This window comes from Mirounga angustirostris, unplaced genomic scaffold (genome assembly GCF_029215605.1).
Source record: "Mirounga angustirostris isolate CCGP_5_RB_7025 unplaced genomic scaffold, mMirAng1.0.hap1 SCAF_4, whole genome shotgun sequence".
In the NCBI taxonomy this organism is placed as follows: Eukaryota; Metazoa; Chordata; class Mammalia; order Carnivora; family Phocidae; genus Mirounga; species Mirounga angustirostris.
The window spans coordinates 95102437-95119422 of NW_026991712.1; the positions used below are offsets into that span (position 1 = coordinate 95102437).

Genomic DNA, 16986 nt, shown 5'->3' on the forward strand with positions numbered 1-16986 from the left:
CATGGAGATCCTCCATTTATGCCTCTTCAAACTTCTCAGAGCTTACAAGTTTTCAAGAGAAAACCTTAGCTGAACTCCAGGGAGAGAGAAAGCCAAGAGCCAGTGGCTCCAGAGAACTCCAGGCTCAGGAATTTCCATTCTGAGCTGATTGGCCCTTGGTGCAGTCCTCTATAAATACCAGACACTGCTTCAGAGGCAAACGGGGGAAAAAACCAGCTGGATTTTCACTTTGGGGAAAAACGTGAAGCCAAGCAGCATTGAGCAGTTTTCATCTCAAACTCCATCCTGAACCCCCAACGTGAGCTTCCCTGCTTTCATCCACAGCTGAGCGGCCAATCTCGTCAGCCTTATGGGCACCGAGGTGCAAGGTGACGGAGCCGTTAAAACCCAAATGGAAAATGAGCTGGTGGAAGTTTAAATTCAAAGTTCTGCAAGCCCAGCTCATCTAGCGGAGTTCAGCTTCTGGTTTGAGGAGCGGAGGAGGGCCATGGTGTTCTAGGCTGCCTGGGAGCAGGGCGGGGTGAGCCAGCTCAGGATGAATGGCAACAGCTCAGCCTTGGCCAACCCCGGTTGCTCAGGGAGCACACGGAGCACACGGTGATATGGCAGAGGAAACCACCCTTCTACTGTCTTGTTCAAAGCCAGGTTGTGCAGGCAGATCATGCCAGCCCCCCAGGCGAAGCCAAACACGCAGGAGCCCCACCACCTAAGAGTGCTCGCACTTAGAGCAGAGCCAGACCACAGGGACACCCTCCCCCGCTGCCTTCCCACAAGTTCACAAAGCCCAGGTGGCTCAGTATGGCAAGCGTTCCCAGTCCATCTTGCAGAGGGCTGCCTGTGTACTCGCCCTCCCTCCTGGAGCTTCTCTCCTGACCCTGGCGTCCGTCTTGGAGCCAATTTTGCAGGCACTGCGACTCTTAGGCATATATCCCCAGAAGTGAGAAGGCCCCCAGGCCCAGTCCTTGGCCTCCCCCCAACTTTCTACACCATTTCCACCCCCCACCCCCATATTACCTCCAGCCTCTATGCTGCTGCTGATCCATCCCCAGCTGCCATTATTCTCCCAAGGACCACCTGCCACCTGCCCTACACAAGGCCCTTGGACATCCTGGTGCAGCCCAGCGGGCCCTCTTGTCATCTGTGAACTTCAGTAGCCTTCCCCCAGGTGTTTAAGCCTGGAACTCCCTTCTCTCCCTGCCTGAGCCATGACACCACGTTTCTTCCTTTCTCTGTTGTTGTCTTGCTGCACCTTCTCTCTAGACCCTCATCATGGGTTACCCCCATGGCCTCCGCTGCTCGGGATTTCCACTTCGCACCCTCCTCTATGCCGATCTGGGGATTGGAAACGGGGAGGGTAGCGTAGCGTAATTGTGTGAGGCTGTAAGTCAAAGGTAGGGTGGCAGGTTGTGGGCCCTGGACGGGGCAAGCTCTATCTAAAGACATTCAAATTGAAATTAAAAACAAAAAACAAAAAACCCTAGGCATCCTAACCAGATTTGGCCCCTGGACAGCTACTTCTCAGCCCCTAAAAAGATGGTCTATACTTCCCTGGTAGTTTCATTTCCCTGACAACCTTTATTATTATTTTTTTAAGATTTATTTATTTAGGGCGCCTGGGTGGCTCAGTTGGTTAAGCGACTGCCCTCGGCTCAGGTCATGATCCCGGAGTCCCGGGATCGAGTCCCGCATTGGGCTCCCTGCTCAGCGAGGAGCCTGCTTCTCCCTCTAACCCTCCCCCACTCATGTACTCTCTCTCTCTCTCTCTCTCATTCTCGCTCTCTCAAATAAATAAATAAATCTTTTTAAAAATATATTTATTTATTTATTTTAGAGAGAGAGAGCAGGGGGGAGGGGCAGAGGGAGCGAGAGAGAGACAAGCAGACTCCCTGCTGAGCCCAGAGCCCCACACAGGGCTCGATCCCAAGACCCTGAGATCATGACCTGAGCCCAGATCAAGAGTTGGACGCTTAAGAGACTGAGCCCCCAGCTGCTCCTCCCCTGACACCTTTAGTGTACATTCCACCATTACTCTAAAACTTGTACTGACTCCCCTTTTGCCCATAGCGGGGAAAGGAATGATTATTATTTGCATAAAATTTTAAATATTATCAAGGACTTTGCCTCACGTGAAACCGGTAATGGCTTCATCTGGCATTCAGGACACCTCATGGGTCCCCGCCACCATTTCCGTGGGCAACCCCACCTCTCATCATGCTTTACTTACGCAGATTCTGCCATCGGGAATGCCCTCCCCTCCCCTGGGAAATATAAACATAAACATCCAGCCTAATTTAATACCTAATTTCCAGCCCCTCTTCCTGGAAAAGCCTCCCCAGACTGGTGCAGGGGAGAGGGCCCCCCACCATGTTCCCGAGCGGTTGTGGACACACACTCCCTTACCTTGCACATGCGTGTGCATTGCCTTGTCTCCTTTTTTTTTTTCCACGCACGTGCTCTTGTCCTCCACCCGTGGCAAGGATCAAAGATTTTGTCTCGTTTGGCTCCCTCCCGCCACCCTACACATCCAGTGCCCCATCGTGTGAGCCTGTCAGAGAGGAAGCATCTACCGCCGGGGAGGAGCACCCACCAGTCAAGACCAGAGTCAAGTACCCAGATTCAGAACAGTAGGTGTGTGGTTGACAAAATTGTTTCGAGAAGCCCAAGGGTAATGGTTTCCAGCAGGGGGTCTCAACCCTTACTGTGCATTTGAACCACCTGGAAAGCTGGTTAAAAATGTAAATGGCTACCACAGAGATCCTGATGCCCTAGACCTGGGTTGGAGCCTAGGAATACGTGTATCAACAAGCTGGCAGATGATTCTGGTGCCAGTAACCCGGGCCCACGCTCTGAGGAACAGTTGGTTCCAGAATTAGAGGTCTGGCTTTACCTGGAGTGGGACAGTTGTTCCTAATCGTGAAGACCTTGATCCAGACCCAGCTCACGGGGCGACTGTGTTCTGAATTCCACATGGAAGGTAGTCACAGAGGGCTGTGTTCCTGGACAGTCTTGGGGTGGGATGATTCCCACCCTGGGTATCTGTCTGGCCGCCCCATGAGCACCACACTGTCAATGTGAACAGAAGTGGGATTTAGCAGCAGAGGCACCCAGTGTGGAAGCTCTAACAGTCCCCTTCCCCCACCCATGATATTACAATTCAGTCCCTACCACAGCAGGGCAAGCCATCTGCTTCCATTCCTGCACCCTTGCCCTGTGTCACCACAGAGCAAAGGCAGAGGCAACCAGGTTGACCATGACCGAAAGCATCTGCTCTAAGCTAGCTGACCACAGACCGGGCACAGGCAGGGCCAGGAGGCAATGGCAGAGGGCTGCCCTGGCCTCGAAGCTCTTCCAGAGCCCCTCCACCACCCACCCCTCTCCCTAACCCAGTCTTTTCCTTCTTATAGTCAATAAGCATTACCCAGGCCCCAAGGGACAGATACAAGGGAATTTTAGGGAAGCCTTTGTGATGGTGGACTGATTGGAGCCGAAGGTAAGAGAGAAGGTGGCGGCCTGAGAGGGTGCTAGTCCTACCCACTAGTCCTATGCATTGAGTCTGAGGATGGGAAGTCAACGGAGTCTCAGTTTTTCTGTCATGAGAAAATGTCCTGAGATGCCTCGAAAGCTCTCAACTTCCTGCTGGAGGACTCCAGGTGGACGACTATGGGGACCTCAAACTCAGTGCATCCCACTCTCAACCGACGCTTCTCCTTCTGGTTCCCAGTCTTGGTGATGACACCATTGACATTCTCAACCCCCAGGCCCAGGGCCTCTGAATCATCTTCTGTTCCTCCCTCTCCTCGGCCCTAGTCACTCACCAAGTCCTGTCCATTCCACCCACAGTCTGTCTCATTCCTGTCCCGCCTTTCAGAACCCACACCTCTGCCATTTCACCTCCGGCCCCGACGACGGACGGCAGGCGTCTACTAAGGAGGCTGCACATCTCTGCTCCTTGACTTCTCTACCTGGCCCCCTTGGTTCCCAAAGTGACCCTTACAGATTATCCAGGGATCCGCAATATTTAAAAGAACTACTAGAAACTGTACATTTACTTCAATACAGCCTCATGGATATGATTTGTTATACAACTGAAATCAAACTATGAGACCTATGGGAGTACATTAATGAAAGGGGCCTCCTGGTCATGAAAAGCTGAGACCCGCTCTAGGTTTACATAGTCCTTTAGTAATCTCTCTGGAACAAAGGTCCAATGTCACTCCTCTCTGGTCCCCCAGCCCCGTTCCTTCAGATTCCTTACTGTGGCGTTCAAGGCCAGTGCCAGGTGACCCCACACATTCACCTCCTCTCTCCACACAGGCAGCATTTCCCAAACACCCATGCTTTTCCACTTCTCCATGACTTTGCTCACACTGTTCCCTCATCCCAGAGCTTTTTTTCACCTTTCCTTTGTCCCTTGAAACCTTTCTTGTCCTTCACGTTCCTGCTCAAATGTCCTTCCTCCGTCTTCCCCGAGTTCTGCACGTCCCAGGTCAGCTCCTTCTTCTCTGTCTCTGTAAGTCCAATGTTTGCTTCTTCTTTCTAGAAGACATTTCATTCTGATGTATATCATAGTTAGGGTCTTCCCCAAAAGAGTAGAGGCCACTGGAGAGCTGATGTCCCTACTGCACTTTGCATAGTGCCTGGCATATAGAAGGGGCTTGATAAATGTTTGTTGGATCAGTTGGGAATGAGTAGATGACTTCTCCTATAAGCTAAAGTCAACATCATCACAATGACCCAGAATTATCCTACACCATCCATGGAACACGGGGTCGTTTCCAGGAGAAATGGACTAAAGAGAATACATATTTGGAAGGTTTTTAAAGTACTTCCACTACCCCTATGGTCCAGAGTGGTCACTGAGGACTACAGTGGCCACTATTTTCCAGTAACACTAATAGTAGCAGCTATCATCTGTTCAATGTCTGTGATATGTCAGTCTCCACACTAGGTTCTTTTCCTGCATTACCTGACTGGTTCTGACATCGGTGCTATGAGGGAGGTACCATTCAGTATTGTTTCATAATACACGAGGAAACAAGTAAGAGAAAAGCAGTCATGTCACTTGCCCAAGGCCAAGGGGAGGAACCGAGATTCAGGCCAAGGTGATTCTGACCCTAACTGCTCTGTCCTGCCTCTGCAGGGCTTGGGCACCCCCTCAGTCTTCATCCGACTGGCTGTCCCTGAGCCATCGGTGCGACAACATGTTTATCTCTTGCCAGAGAGTCTGTGAGCTCCACAGGCAGATTGAGCCCAGGCCGCGAGGGACAGACCACTGCGCTTCCTTGCCCAAAGTGCAGGTTCCTCCGCAGGCGCCCCCAAACACTGCTGGGGAAACATCTTCCTTCCTGTCCTAGCCACCTGGGCCCATGCCACCGCATCCCCAACCGGAGCACTCCCTCTGAGCCATACCAGCCTCCCTCTCTCTGCAAGGTGGTACCTGGGATCAGGTGCCGCTGATGATGGATGCTTTCAATATTTGGCCAGTCCCACCACAAAGGTTTGAAAATAAACTGGGCCCGCAGGAAAAGGTAATTAGGCAGTGCTTTCCTGATGAGGTGGGAGGATCGGCAGGTGTAAGGTCAGGGATCTGAGTCCTGGTGTGCATTTAATTAAGTATCTCTGTTCTGTTCACACATTGGATGGCAAATCTTGAAAAAATCCCAACCAACCTCTTCCCTCACAACTCCAGGAGAGGGGAAAGGAAGGAGGCCAAGGGTGCCAAAAAAAAAAAAAAAAAAGAAGAAGAAGAAGAAAGAAGAAAGAAAGAAAATCAACAAAACAAAGCCAACCCACAAAACAGAGCAGCCAGAATCCCAAACCTTCTTGTACACTCTCAGCTCAGCCCAGCCCTTGATTATGAAAAGAATAACCAAAGGGAACTGAGAGAGAGCCCCAGGGAGACAGAGCTCTAGATAGTCCAGTGGCACACAAAAAGGTTGGAGGAAAGGGATGGAATGCTTAAAAAGCTGTTAAGAATAGCTGCAAGTCATCCTATTTAAATTCTAACAAGGCCACTACTCAGAGATAACAAAGGCCACTGTGTTTAATTAAGGGTATCAATGGTAGAAATATGAGACAGGAACTCTTACTAGCTGTTAATGAGGTGGATGGGAAACCTCTAAAAATAAACCATGGCAAGTTGAAAGGGTAATTAGGGGTGCAAAAATAAACAGAGGGTGTCAATTAGAGAGAAATTCTCTGCAGAGGCTTCTCCCAACCTGTCCCGGGTAGGAAGGGCAGGCCCAAGAAAGAGGCCCCCCAAGGTCAAGGTCTGCGGTAGGGGCAAGTAACCTCTTAACTTGCCTGTTCTCCTTCCTGGCCTCAGAAAAATGAGAATAAGCTCCCCATCTGGCTCTGCCGTACCCCAACCAACCAGAGCCCGAGAGAGAGGCGGGCTATGCTTATTGAACAAGGAGTCCCCAAAGAGACCTGAACAAATATTAGGGGATGAGAGACATTAAGAGCTAAAGGATAAAAATCAATCTGGTTCCTGCCTCTGAGCTGAGAGCCAGGAATTACGCCTACGTGCATGGATGCATGGACACACAAGCATACACGCACGCACGCACACATCAGTGGAGATGTCCGGTCATGGCCAGCCCCCAGCATATAGGGAGCAGGTGATCGCTAACCCTGGAGGTAGATGTGAGATGTTCTTGTAAGCCTCCGGCCTCCCTCCTCCATACTGTCTTTCTCCTCTTCCCTATTATGACTTTGAACACCACCACATTTGGAAGTCAGTCTGTGGTCAGGTAAGTTTGGGAAATTCTTTCGATGATAGGTCCCTCGGGGAGATGCACATTAACACATTTAATGCTCTGAGAAGAACAGCGTGAAGGAGTCTTTGTGTTGATTTAACTCAGGATTTCCCAAACGATCTGATCCTGTAACCCTTTTTCCACAAAATACTACTTACCATCTCTCCCCACCAGCCACTCCCAACCAGTAGAATTTGGAAGCATTAAACACAGCCCTGAGGACCTTGGAATTGACCTTGGGAGGGATAACTGGAACATAGACCCCTTCTTGCTCCGATGATGGGGCATCAGCTGTCTCCCCGAGAGGTGCTGTGATATGCAGGCTGGTCATGGGAGCCGGGGAGGATGAGACCCACAAAGGGAAACGAGGGGGCTCCGAGGATAAATGTCCCTCATTTCATTTATGCTCTCGCCAACTTCTCTGCAAATATCAGGCAATGCCGGTCGTGCCCGCCTCAAGGGGAGAATAGGAGCTTAAACATGGACCAGCCAGAAGACAGGGTCCATCACTGCAGTTGCTATAGGCTGAACAATGGGACTTAGCCCTTTTTACCATCTTTCTTTATTTGTAAAATTGGATCGAAATAATAGCGACATCACAGGGTTGTTTAGAAGGGTAAGTAAAATAATACACACAAGCGATACGTGTCTTTTCAAGCCTGAAATGTAAAGTATTTATAATGACCAGAATAGCAACATTTTCTGTTTCCCTCCATACGTTCCCCTCCATACCATCCGCTCCCAGGGTCTTCATTCCATGGAAATGTAGACGGGCCCGAAAACCATATCCTGTCCAGATCTCTCTCCTGAACTCTAGATGTCTGCTACAGTTTGGGATTTATTTTTGGAAAGCAGAAATCCAATGAACTCCAAGGACAGAACTCCTTGCCAGATCTGAGAGGAATCTACACTTGAGATCGGGGAAAACCCATTAAGAACAGGAACAGCAACTCTGTCTCTCTCTCTCCAGGGTCTGCTCTGTTCTCCTTGCACCCCACCACCTAGCCTATTTATCATCCCCCATGTGTATAATACCCAAGTCCAGAGCCCACTCCAAATGGCAATAGACTCTATGTCTCCTTGTTCAAGCGTTGGGAGAAAGAGTCTTCTTGGATGAGTCTATCCATTTGATCCAGACAACAGAAGTCACAGGATGGCTGCCCTGGGTTAGGTGTCTATGGCAGGTCGAGGGAGGGGATCGGGTGGTATATAGAGCTGTTCCTGGTGGCATTACTGGACAGGACAAATAATAAAAGCCTATCAATTGTATTCTTCTGCTTGCTCTGCCTGGCACACATAACTTTCTCCCTATTCAGACATTTGTAAAGATATTCTTGTCTAACTTGATCACACTTACAACTATAAATCAACTTTACAGTCATTGACAACTATAAATCATGCATCTCCCCACCGGAATGTGAAGTCACATTCTGCTCCTCATTCGGAGTCAGTGAGCATCATGAGACTGCTGCCGAGGTCGCTTGCTGGCCTCAGGATCCACAATATTCAGGTGCTGTCCATCCCTCTTCTAGTTCTGTGGGATCCTGTCCCAATGTGCCTGCCCGCTTTCTTACAATCTATGAATGAAATGGTAAATTTAACCCCTGCTGTTCCTCCAATATCTGACAATGGAAGAAAACCAGGATGACAGCAAGGTGGGGTGGAAATTATTTACTTGGAAAAGTAGAGGAAAGAAAGAGAAAACTAGAGAAAAGGAAGAGATCTCTGGGGCAAGAACCACACAGTGGCTCCTGGTTCAAGTGTATGTCAAACAGTGTGGCCACAGGGGACCCCTGGCTGGCAGAGTAAAACCCATGTCCTTGGAAGGCTTCCTATTCTTAACAGCCCAAATGAATCCTGAGGACCAGGCCCCCAAATCCTTTGTTGTTTAGAACCCAGGATTAGCTTCTTCCATCTGACTGTCCTTCTTTCAATAGCTGATACCACAGAAAGGCACAGAAAGGATGTAGGTGAAGGTGGTATGTCTTTCCTAGTCTGTCTGTCCTTATCCATATTCCAACCCTCACCGTGAGACTTGCCTCTGAGTGGGAAGGCTCTCCTTATTTTGTGGGGGAAGGTGGAGTAAGAAATGCTGAGAAGGGCCTGTGGGGTGTCATGATCTCCAGCAACTCCTCCTCCCAAATAATTCCTTTCCAACGGTCTGAACATCGATCTTTGTCAATCAGAGCTTTAACTTTGGCACTAGAAATTCAATGAGACAGAAAATTAGGACCAGACCACAGTTTGGCAAGGCCCATTGGTTTCTGGACTTGGGTCGAAGTAATCAGAGAGCTCCAGCTACAGGCAAAATGGGCTTTCTGCACCAGAGTTACATAATCACCCTGTTTTTCTTATTTGCTCATAGACAGGCATTCTGGACAGAAAACTGTCTCTTTGCTGCTGGCCATTATCTAAGGTTATAAGCAATAAATAATCTGCTTCATTATCCTTACATTCAGGCATCAAGTCTCTCAAAGCTTCACCTTTGGTATGCATATGGTCTGAGTCTCAAGGGACAGCAGATGACAACTTAATTAGTTGTTTTTCCACCAAAAACCACAGACTGCAAACTTCCTATCCTATAATGAAAACAATTTTGTGTTGTATCTCATCCCAATAATACCATAGCTAGTCTCGTGTGTTAAGGCTCTATCACTTTGAACCCCATTCCCGGTACCAACTTCTATTCTAATTGTGACTTCTCTGGTTACACACTTGAAAGAACTAAAGTAAGAAAGAATCAAATGTGAGTTTATTTAACACTGAAACCTTTACTACCCTCTCAACGCCTTCTATGTGGCCCCCATGGCTGCTACCATAGCCCCTGACTCAAAAACCTTCCAACACCAATGTCCATTAATGACTGGCAGTACTCAGTGGCTTGGTTGAAACTCTCCAGAGACAAAATCTGATTGGCGTAGCTCATTTATTTGAGCCAGACCACACACAAAACTTTACCGATCAGCCAATGTACTCACTGCCTTTGTGTCTGACCTCCATTCCATGTCTAGTTGGCATTGGCGGTCATGTGAGGACCAGGTAGTCTGTAATTCTGTCCCTTCCTGGAGCAAGCATCATGAAACAAGTAGCAGAACATCCAAATACTATGTATATCTCTACATGGAATCCACAGGCCCTGAAAATGAGTCGTTGCATGCATCAAAATGATTATCTTTATATATGGCAATCCTTCTTCCTCCATAATCTTGATCTCAATGAATGGCACCAATATCCAAGCTAGAAATGGGGGTGTTACCCTTCCCTGTCCCTTCTACTGGCATCCCTATGTCGAATTAAACAACAAACATCATTGATTTTACCTCCTGAACATCTCTTGAATCCATCCACTTCTCTTCAACCCTCCAGCATTATCTCAGATCATGCTGTCATTAACTTTTAAGTAACTTATCCCAGTAGCCTTCTCACTGATCTTCCTCAGTCTTTCTTCCTCCCAAAATATTCCCCAGATGGTTTTCAGATGAGTCTATCCAAGAGTGATCATGTCACTCTTAGGACCTTTCCATTGTGCCCCAATGTACCCCTCTAACCCTGCTGCTCGACCTCCCTCCGGAGAGCCAGACTGAACAGTTCCCAGTTCCCAGAAGCCACTGTCGTCATTCTTTTGGTTCAGCTTTGCACATGCCCAACACCTTTTCCGGGGGAGGGTGGGGGCGGGTGTGCAGGTTTCTCTGACCTTCCTTAGTCTAGGTTAGAGGTATTTTTTGTGCGCTATCATAAGGGGCTTGGCGTTACCATAGATCTCATCACTCTGGATTGTAAGCACCTCTTTTCTTATCTGTATACAGCACAGTGCTTGGCACATACTCGATACAGTTTTGTTGAATCAAAAAGACGGGCTTATCTGTTGCTATATATACACCTCCCAACTCCTGTCGACACTTCTTTGTTATTATGATTGCTAGCTTTTGTGCAGGGTCTTATATCTTGTAAAGGATATTCACAAATCATGTCTCATTAGATTATCCCAGCAACCTCCCCGCCCCAGCCCTGGCACAATGCCAAGAATGGAGGAAGGAAGGAATGTTACTCTTCTTTATCTGAGAAAGAAATATGATTCAAATGCATTAAATGACTCATCTGACGGCAGGTTGCTAGGGTTGGTTTTTACTGGGAAGTCCGTAAGTGACAGCTGGGGAGCAGATGCCAATCTCTGGTAGCAGAGAAAGCACAGGAATGAGCAGGTTTTAAGATTTTTTTTTTTTTTATTTGACAGAGAGAGACATAGCAAGAGAGGGAACACAAGCAGGGGGAGTGGGAGAGAGAGAAGCAGGCTTCCCGCTGAGCAGGGAGCCTGATGCGGGGCTCGATCCCAGGACCCTGGGATCATGACCTGAGCCGAAGGCAGACGCTTAACGACTGAGCCACCCAGGCGCCCCATGGAATGAGCAGGTTTTAAAGAAAAATGTGCTATGAGTAGTGAGATGTGAGACTCTAACTCAGCAGACACTGCAGTTGTTAAGAAAACAATGGGGGACCTATTCCAGGAACTCGCAACTACCACTTGGTCACAAGGGAGAGGACGACTTTGTGTTCTAACTATTAGAGTGGATATTATGGTCCTTACGTGATGATTTATGGCATTTTCTAATGGCAGTGCACATGGGTAGGCTGAGCAAGGATTAGATACACCACCACCAGCTCAATAAGCAGTGAAAAATGATCGGCCAGGGGAAAGTTAGGTACAGGGTGACTTGATTTTCTAGAAAACAACATGACAAGGAAGACCACTCAGAGAGGGGCAATCAAGGATCCAGTAGGAGATGGTAGAATACAGAATAGACCAAGCAGCTGCTGCCTATGAGGTCTGTCCATCCCACTCAACACTGTCCCCACTGTATTCCAAGTGCCCTTCAGGGCCTCTGCTCTTAGTGATCAATAAGAGCACTTTGATTCTCTGTGTGTGTATTTTAGTGCCAGGACATCAGACCACTTTAACAACAACAAAAAATGTTTCACACATAGGGACAAAATATAGGCAAAGAAAGGGCTGGTTCCATTAAACGAGATTCTATCCTGAAAACCCAAGCCGTTGATAGATCCACAGTGACAGATGCACATCTCCCTTTGTCTTACAGGGTGTACAGAAAGGAAAAGAAAGGAGTGACACCAGAAACAAATCACAACCAACAAACAGCTTTGCCTCTGGGCAGATCGCAGGCAGTCAGTTCCTTTGCTGGGACCAGCACTTGGGGCTGAATTAAAGCTCCCTAAATGCTGACATAGTGTTCTAGCAGCTAAACGGGTGTTTGCATAATTGATCTAACCAAGAGTCGATTTGAGATCTGGGTTTCTGGGCTCCACTGCTGAGATGCACTCTGGGATGGCCTTGTGTGGAAAAAACCATTCATTCCAGGAGCGGATAAACCAAGAGTTTTTCCTGAAGGTTGAGGACCACAACTCCGAATGGGAAGGGATTTCTTCCAGTTGCCCACCTTGTAGAATTCCAGAATTTCCAGCTATTCTAAACATTTGAGCCAGTCCTCCTGTTCCCCCGCCTCTTTGCGAGCTCCTCACAGTTGCGTTGCTGACTTGCGCTCAGCCCAGCCCCGAATCCAAGAACATCAATTTGACACGAGCCAGAAATAATTGGAAGAGCTTTAGTCCCCCATTTCCCCACCCCCAATCTAGTGGAGATGGATTCAAGAATGCAAGCAGTGTTGTGGAATAATGGGCTCTCTCATTGTCCCCTGAGTCACTTTCTTATTACTCCAACCCAGGCTACCACCATTTCCCTCCCATGTGATCTGCAGGCTCTTTTGGCTCTCTCTCTAAAATCTCTGTCTTTATTTCCACCTCCACCCCACCCTCCCACTCTGCTCTAATCCGCCATCCCCTTTCTCCCCTTCTTGGGTTACTACCTCCTAACTGGTCTTTTTGCTTCCCCTCTTGCCCCTGCACCCCATTCTCCACACCACAGCCAAACTATTTTCCTTGTAATGTTCAATATGCATTCTTTAAAACATTTTTAAAGATTTTACTTATTTATTTGAGAGAGGGAGATCACGAGTGGAGGGGAAGGGTAGAGGGAGAGGCAGACTCCCCACTGAGCAGGGAGCCCAACGTGGGACTCATTGCCAGGACCCTGGGATCATGACCTGAGCTGAAGGCAGATGCTTAACTGACTGAGCCACCCAGGCACCCATTTAATATGCATTTTTAAAAACATATCTAAGTAGAGAGCAAAGTATAACATAGAGACTACTTTTAGGCAAAAAGCCTTGAGCAATGGAATGTACAAAGGGCCCACAGCAACCCCCTAGCTGGATACAGACCAGCCCATCAGGCAACCCACCTCAAAATATCCATAGGCTCTCACTAGTCTGGCTCTTCCTGTGGTTTGTCTCTAAAAGATGAGGTTAGGGGCGCCTGGGTGGCTCATTCAGTTAAATGTCCGACTCTTGGTCTCAGCTCAGGGGTCGTGAGTTCAAGCCTCACCCTGGGCTCCATGCTGGGTATGGAGCCTACTTAAAAAAAAAATGAATAAATAAAAGATAAAGTTAGCATTTCTGTGAAGAAGAAGCGGGGGTCAGTGGGGGTCTTGCTGGTGAGTTTTAACCTTATTAACTCTATGGATGTGGTTTTAGGTCAATACATTGTGTTTCATCATGTTCTTTAAGGCTCTTTTATAATAGTTTCCCCTCTTTTCTTTCCATATCCTTGATTGATCTCTTTAAATATAAATCAGATTAGGTGATTCCCTGCTCAAAACCCTGCAACACCTTCCCCAGGAGTTAGAATAAAAATCCAAAACCCTTACCACACTCAAGGCCCTACAGGATCCTGGCCCTGCCCGCTTCTCCAATGTTCTGTCACTTGCTGATTCAGTCCAGCCCTAGAGCCTTCCTTGAATGCACCAAACTGTTCCCACCCGGGATTCTGCATTTGCTGTGAAATGCTTTCACCCCCCCTCACCACACACATAACTGGTTCCTTGGCAAAAGGATCTTGGCAAAACTGGTTCCTTGTCCTTCAGGTCACAGCTCAAATTGCCACCTTCTCAGAGCTAGGTGCCTTCCTGATCACACATTCTAAATTAGCTCTTCTTCCCCTGGGCCACTCTCTGCTCCATCACCCTGACTTCATTTCTTTATGCATCTGATTACTATCTGCAATTACCTCCTCTTTAATTTGTTTACCTGTGTAATATTAAAGTAGAAATTTCCTGTGTAACATTAAAGTAGGAGTTTCCACCAAAACACCAAGAGACAATAGATGTGAATTTCAAAGCTGGATAGCTATCTACAAAATCTACAAGGGAAATGGTCAAGAACATTTACATGATTGTTGGTCCCTTCAGCCAGATCAAGTATATAAAAAAAGAGGTAAGAAAACGAAGGAAGATGCCTGGGTGCTTCAGTCGGTTAAGCGTCTGCCTTTGACTCAGGTCATGATCCCAGGGTCCTAGGATTGAGTCCCACACTGGGCTCCCTGCTCGACGAGGAGTCTGCTTCTACCTCTAACCCTCCCCCATGCTCGTGATCTCTTTCTCTCTCACTCCCTCTCTCAAAATCTTTTTTTAAAAAAAGAAAGAAAGACGAAAGAAAGAAAGAGAGAGGAAGAAAGAAAAAGAGAAAAAGAAAAAGAAAGAAAAAGAACATGAAGAAGGAGGGATTTGTAGAGGATTTCTTTGGAAGGAGTTGCTGCTGTCCTAAGAGAGCCAGCTCTTCCCACCCCAGGGAAGGGGTAGTAAGATGGGGAGAGCCACCTCCTCCAAGTCTGGAAAGAGAGGGTTTTAGGGGACCACTCAGAGAGCTTACTATGTACCCTCTCAGGTTGGTGAGAGGGGAGGAGGGGATATTGGACCCGTGCATGATTCTCACTTGAGAAACCTAACGTGGTTAACAGGAAAACAGGATAGAGGGTGCTGTTTTGGGTTCAGGCCTTACTTCCAGAACCTGTTGGGATGAGAGATGCTTGAGTATTTCCTATGGACCGATGTGAACCACGAGAGAAGAATCAAAGAGGGGTTGTCTTGGGTTCTGCCCAATGGGGGCTTCTAGAAGGTGCAGAGACCCCAGCAACAAGAAGCTGAGAGTGAAGGCTAGGCTCCTAGAGGCTAAGGGAGAGTAGAAAATAACCCCTCACAGTTAAGATGCATCTACCTGGGCCAGAAGAACTACAGTGACTGGAATCCCCAAAGGAGTCAGCTTTAATCATCTGCCAGGCCCAGAGAACACAAAATCTCCCAGTCTAGAAAGAACTGCCCTGTCCCTTTACCACACACACTCCTGCCTCTCACGCACAAAACCCCCACCCTGGGCACCTGGGTGGCTCAGTTGGTTAAGCGACTGCCTTCGGCTCAGGTCATGATCCTGGAGTCCCGGGATCAAGTCCCACATCGGGCTCCCTGCTCGGCGGGGAGTCTGCTTCTCCCTCTGACCCTCTCCCCTCTCATGTGCTCTCTGTCTCTCTCATTCTCTCTCTCTCAAATAAATAAATAAAATCTTTAAAAAAAAAACAACCCATCCTGAAAAGAGCAGAACACCAGAGATGAGAACTTGAGAATGGGAAGAAGATGCAATACGAGAAAGCGGGAGCTGGTTCCACCCCTTTCCTTGCAGTCAGGAAGCCATCAACAGGTCCAAACTCAGAGGCTTTCCTTCAACCTTCGGGTGAAATTGAAGAACTTAATTATTATCTTGCGCCAGGAATTCCAGTTCTTAAACTAAGACTGTTTTACAACTTAAAGTGGAAGAACTACTATAACCTAGGAGTGGACAGAACAATCGTGAGATCTGCCCACATTTCTGATGCAGGAAAAGCTCACCACCACTAAATTTACTTCGAACGGGCAGGACAAGACAAAGTCAGTTATGCTTTGATCCTACAAGTCATGCACTTAGCATGTCAGCTTGTTATCTGTCTCCCCTGCTGGTGGATTATGTCATCCTAGCATTGCATCCCCAGAATGTAGAAGAGGGTCTGGCATGTGGTCGTCTCTTCATAAATAAATAAAGTCAATATCACCCAAGACTGATGAGTGGGCTTATCCTTGGGTTCCCCAAGTTGTGGATCACCAAATAGCTGAGCTTCTGCTCTGGGGCTTATTGGAAGTTCCTAGTATAGCTGTACTAGATAGGATAGGCTAACTGCCATGACAATGACCCTAAAATATGATTAGATGGACACAATGCAAGTTTATTTCTTGCTTGTGACAAGTCCGATGACAATGTTCCTGGGCAGCTGCCCCCCAAGCAGGGGCTCAGGGATCCAGGCCCCTGGCCTGCTATAATGCTGTCATCTTGAACATGCAGCCTCCAGAGGCTGGGGAAGGGAAGGCAGTCCCCCTCAGCTGGGAAATGAGACGCATCATTTTTACGTAGGTTCTTTTGGCCAGAGCTAGTCCTCTGGGCCCAGTCAGAGACAGGTGGACTGAGAACTACGGTGTCTGGCAGGACAGCCACATCCTTGCAGTACCTCTACATCATAGAAAGAGAGCTTGAACCCAGCCAGACTGCACGGCCGGACACCTTTACCATGGAAGAGTACGCTCAGGAGCCTTGACCCTGGCGAACTGGGGACGGTTGCAATAGAGCCTTCACTATGGGTGTCATCAGCGATGGAGTCTTCCAGGCTGTCAAGGACTTCCGCAGTGCCCCTGTTGGAATTCGGCAGCAGCTGAGAGGTAGTGTGAACACTGTGAGGATCCAAGCCCCCCAGATTGGAGGTAGCTTCGCGATGTGCCGGGGAGGACCAGTTCTCCACCATCGGCTGCAGCCTGGCGCGCCTACAGAGCAAAGAAGGTCCCTGGAACTCCATCACCACCAGAGCATTGACAGGGGCTGTGCTGGCTGCCTGCAGTGGCCCATTGGCCATGGTGGGCTCAGCAATGATGGAGGGCATCCTCTTGGCCCTCATAGAGGCTGTTGGCATCGTCCTTACTCGCTACACTGCCCAGCAGTTCCACAGTACACCCCCATTCCTGGAGGACCCCAGCCAGCTGCCCCTTAAGGAGGGTACCCCAGCCCCAGGCTATCCCTTCTACCTTTAAAAGCTGTCATTCCCTCTCAATCCCCAAATCACCTACTGTTCTACACAAACTGAATTTTCCTTGTGCCCACATCCTGGGAGCCTTTGCGCATCTTCTGCCTCAGCTGCTCCCACTTCCCTCCCAGGACGCATCTTCCCCAGGGGGCCTGCTCTTCCCTGCCTCTCTGCTCGCCGGCCCATCCTTTCTCCTCAGATCCCACCTGGGAGTTCTGTTCTA

At 48.5% G+C, this 16986-nt stretch overlaps 1 pseudogene; it reads left to right on the plus strand.

The window, feature by feature from the left end:
- Positions 1–16256: 16256 nt before the first annotated feature.
- LOC123860277 (mitochondrial import inner membrane translocase subunit Tim17-B-like) lies at positions 16257–16770 on the plus strand (annotated as a pseudogene).
- The last annotated feature ends 216 nt before the right edge of the window (positions 16771–16986 follow it).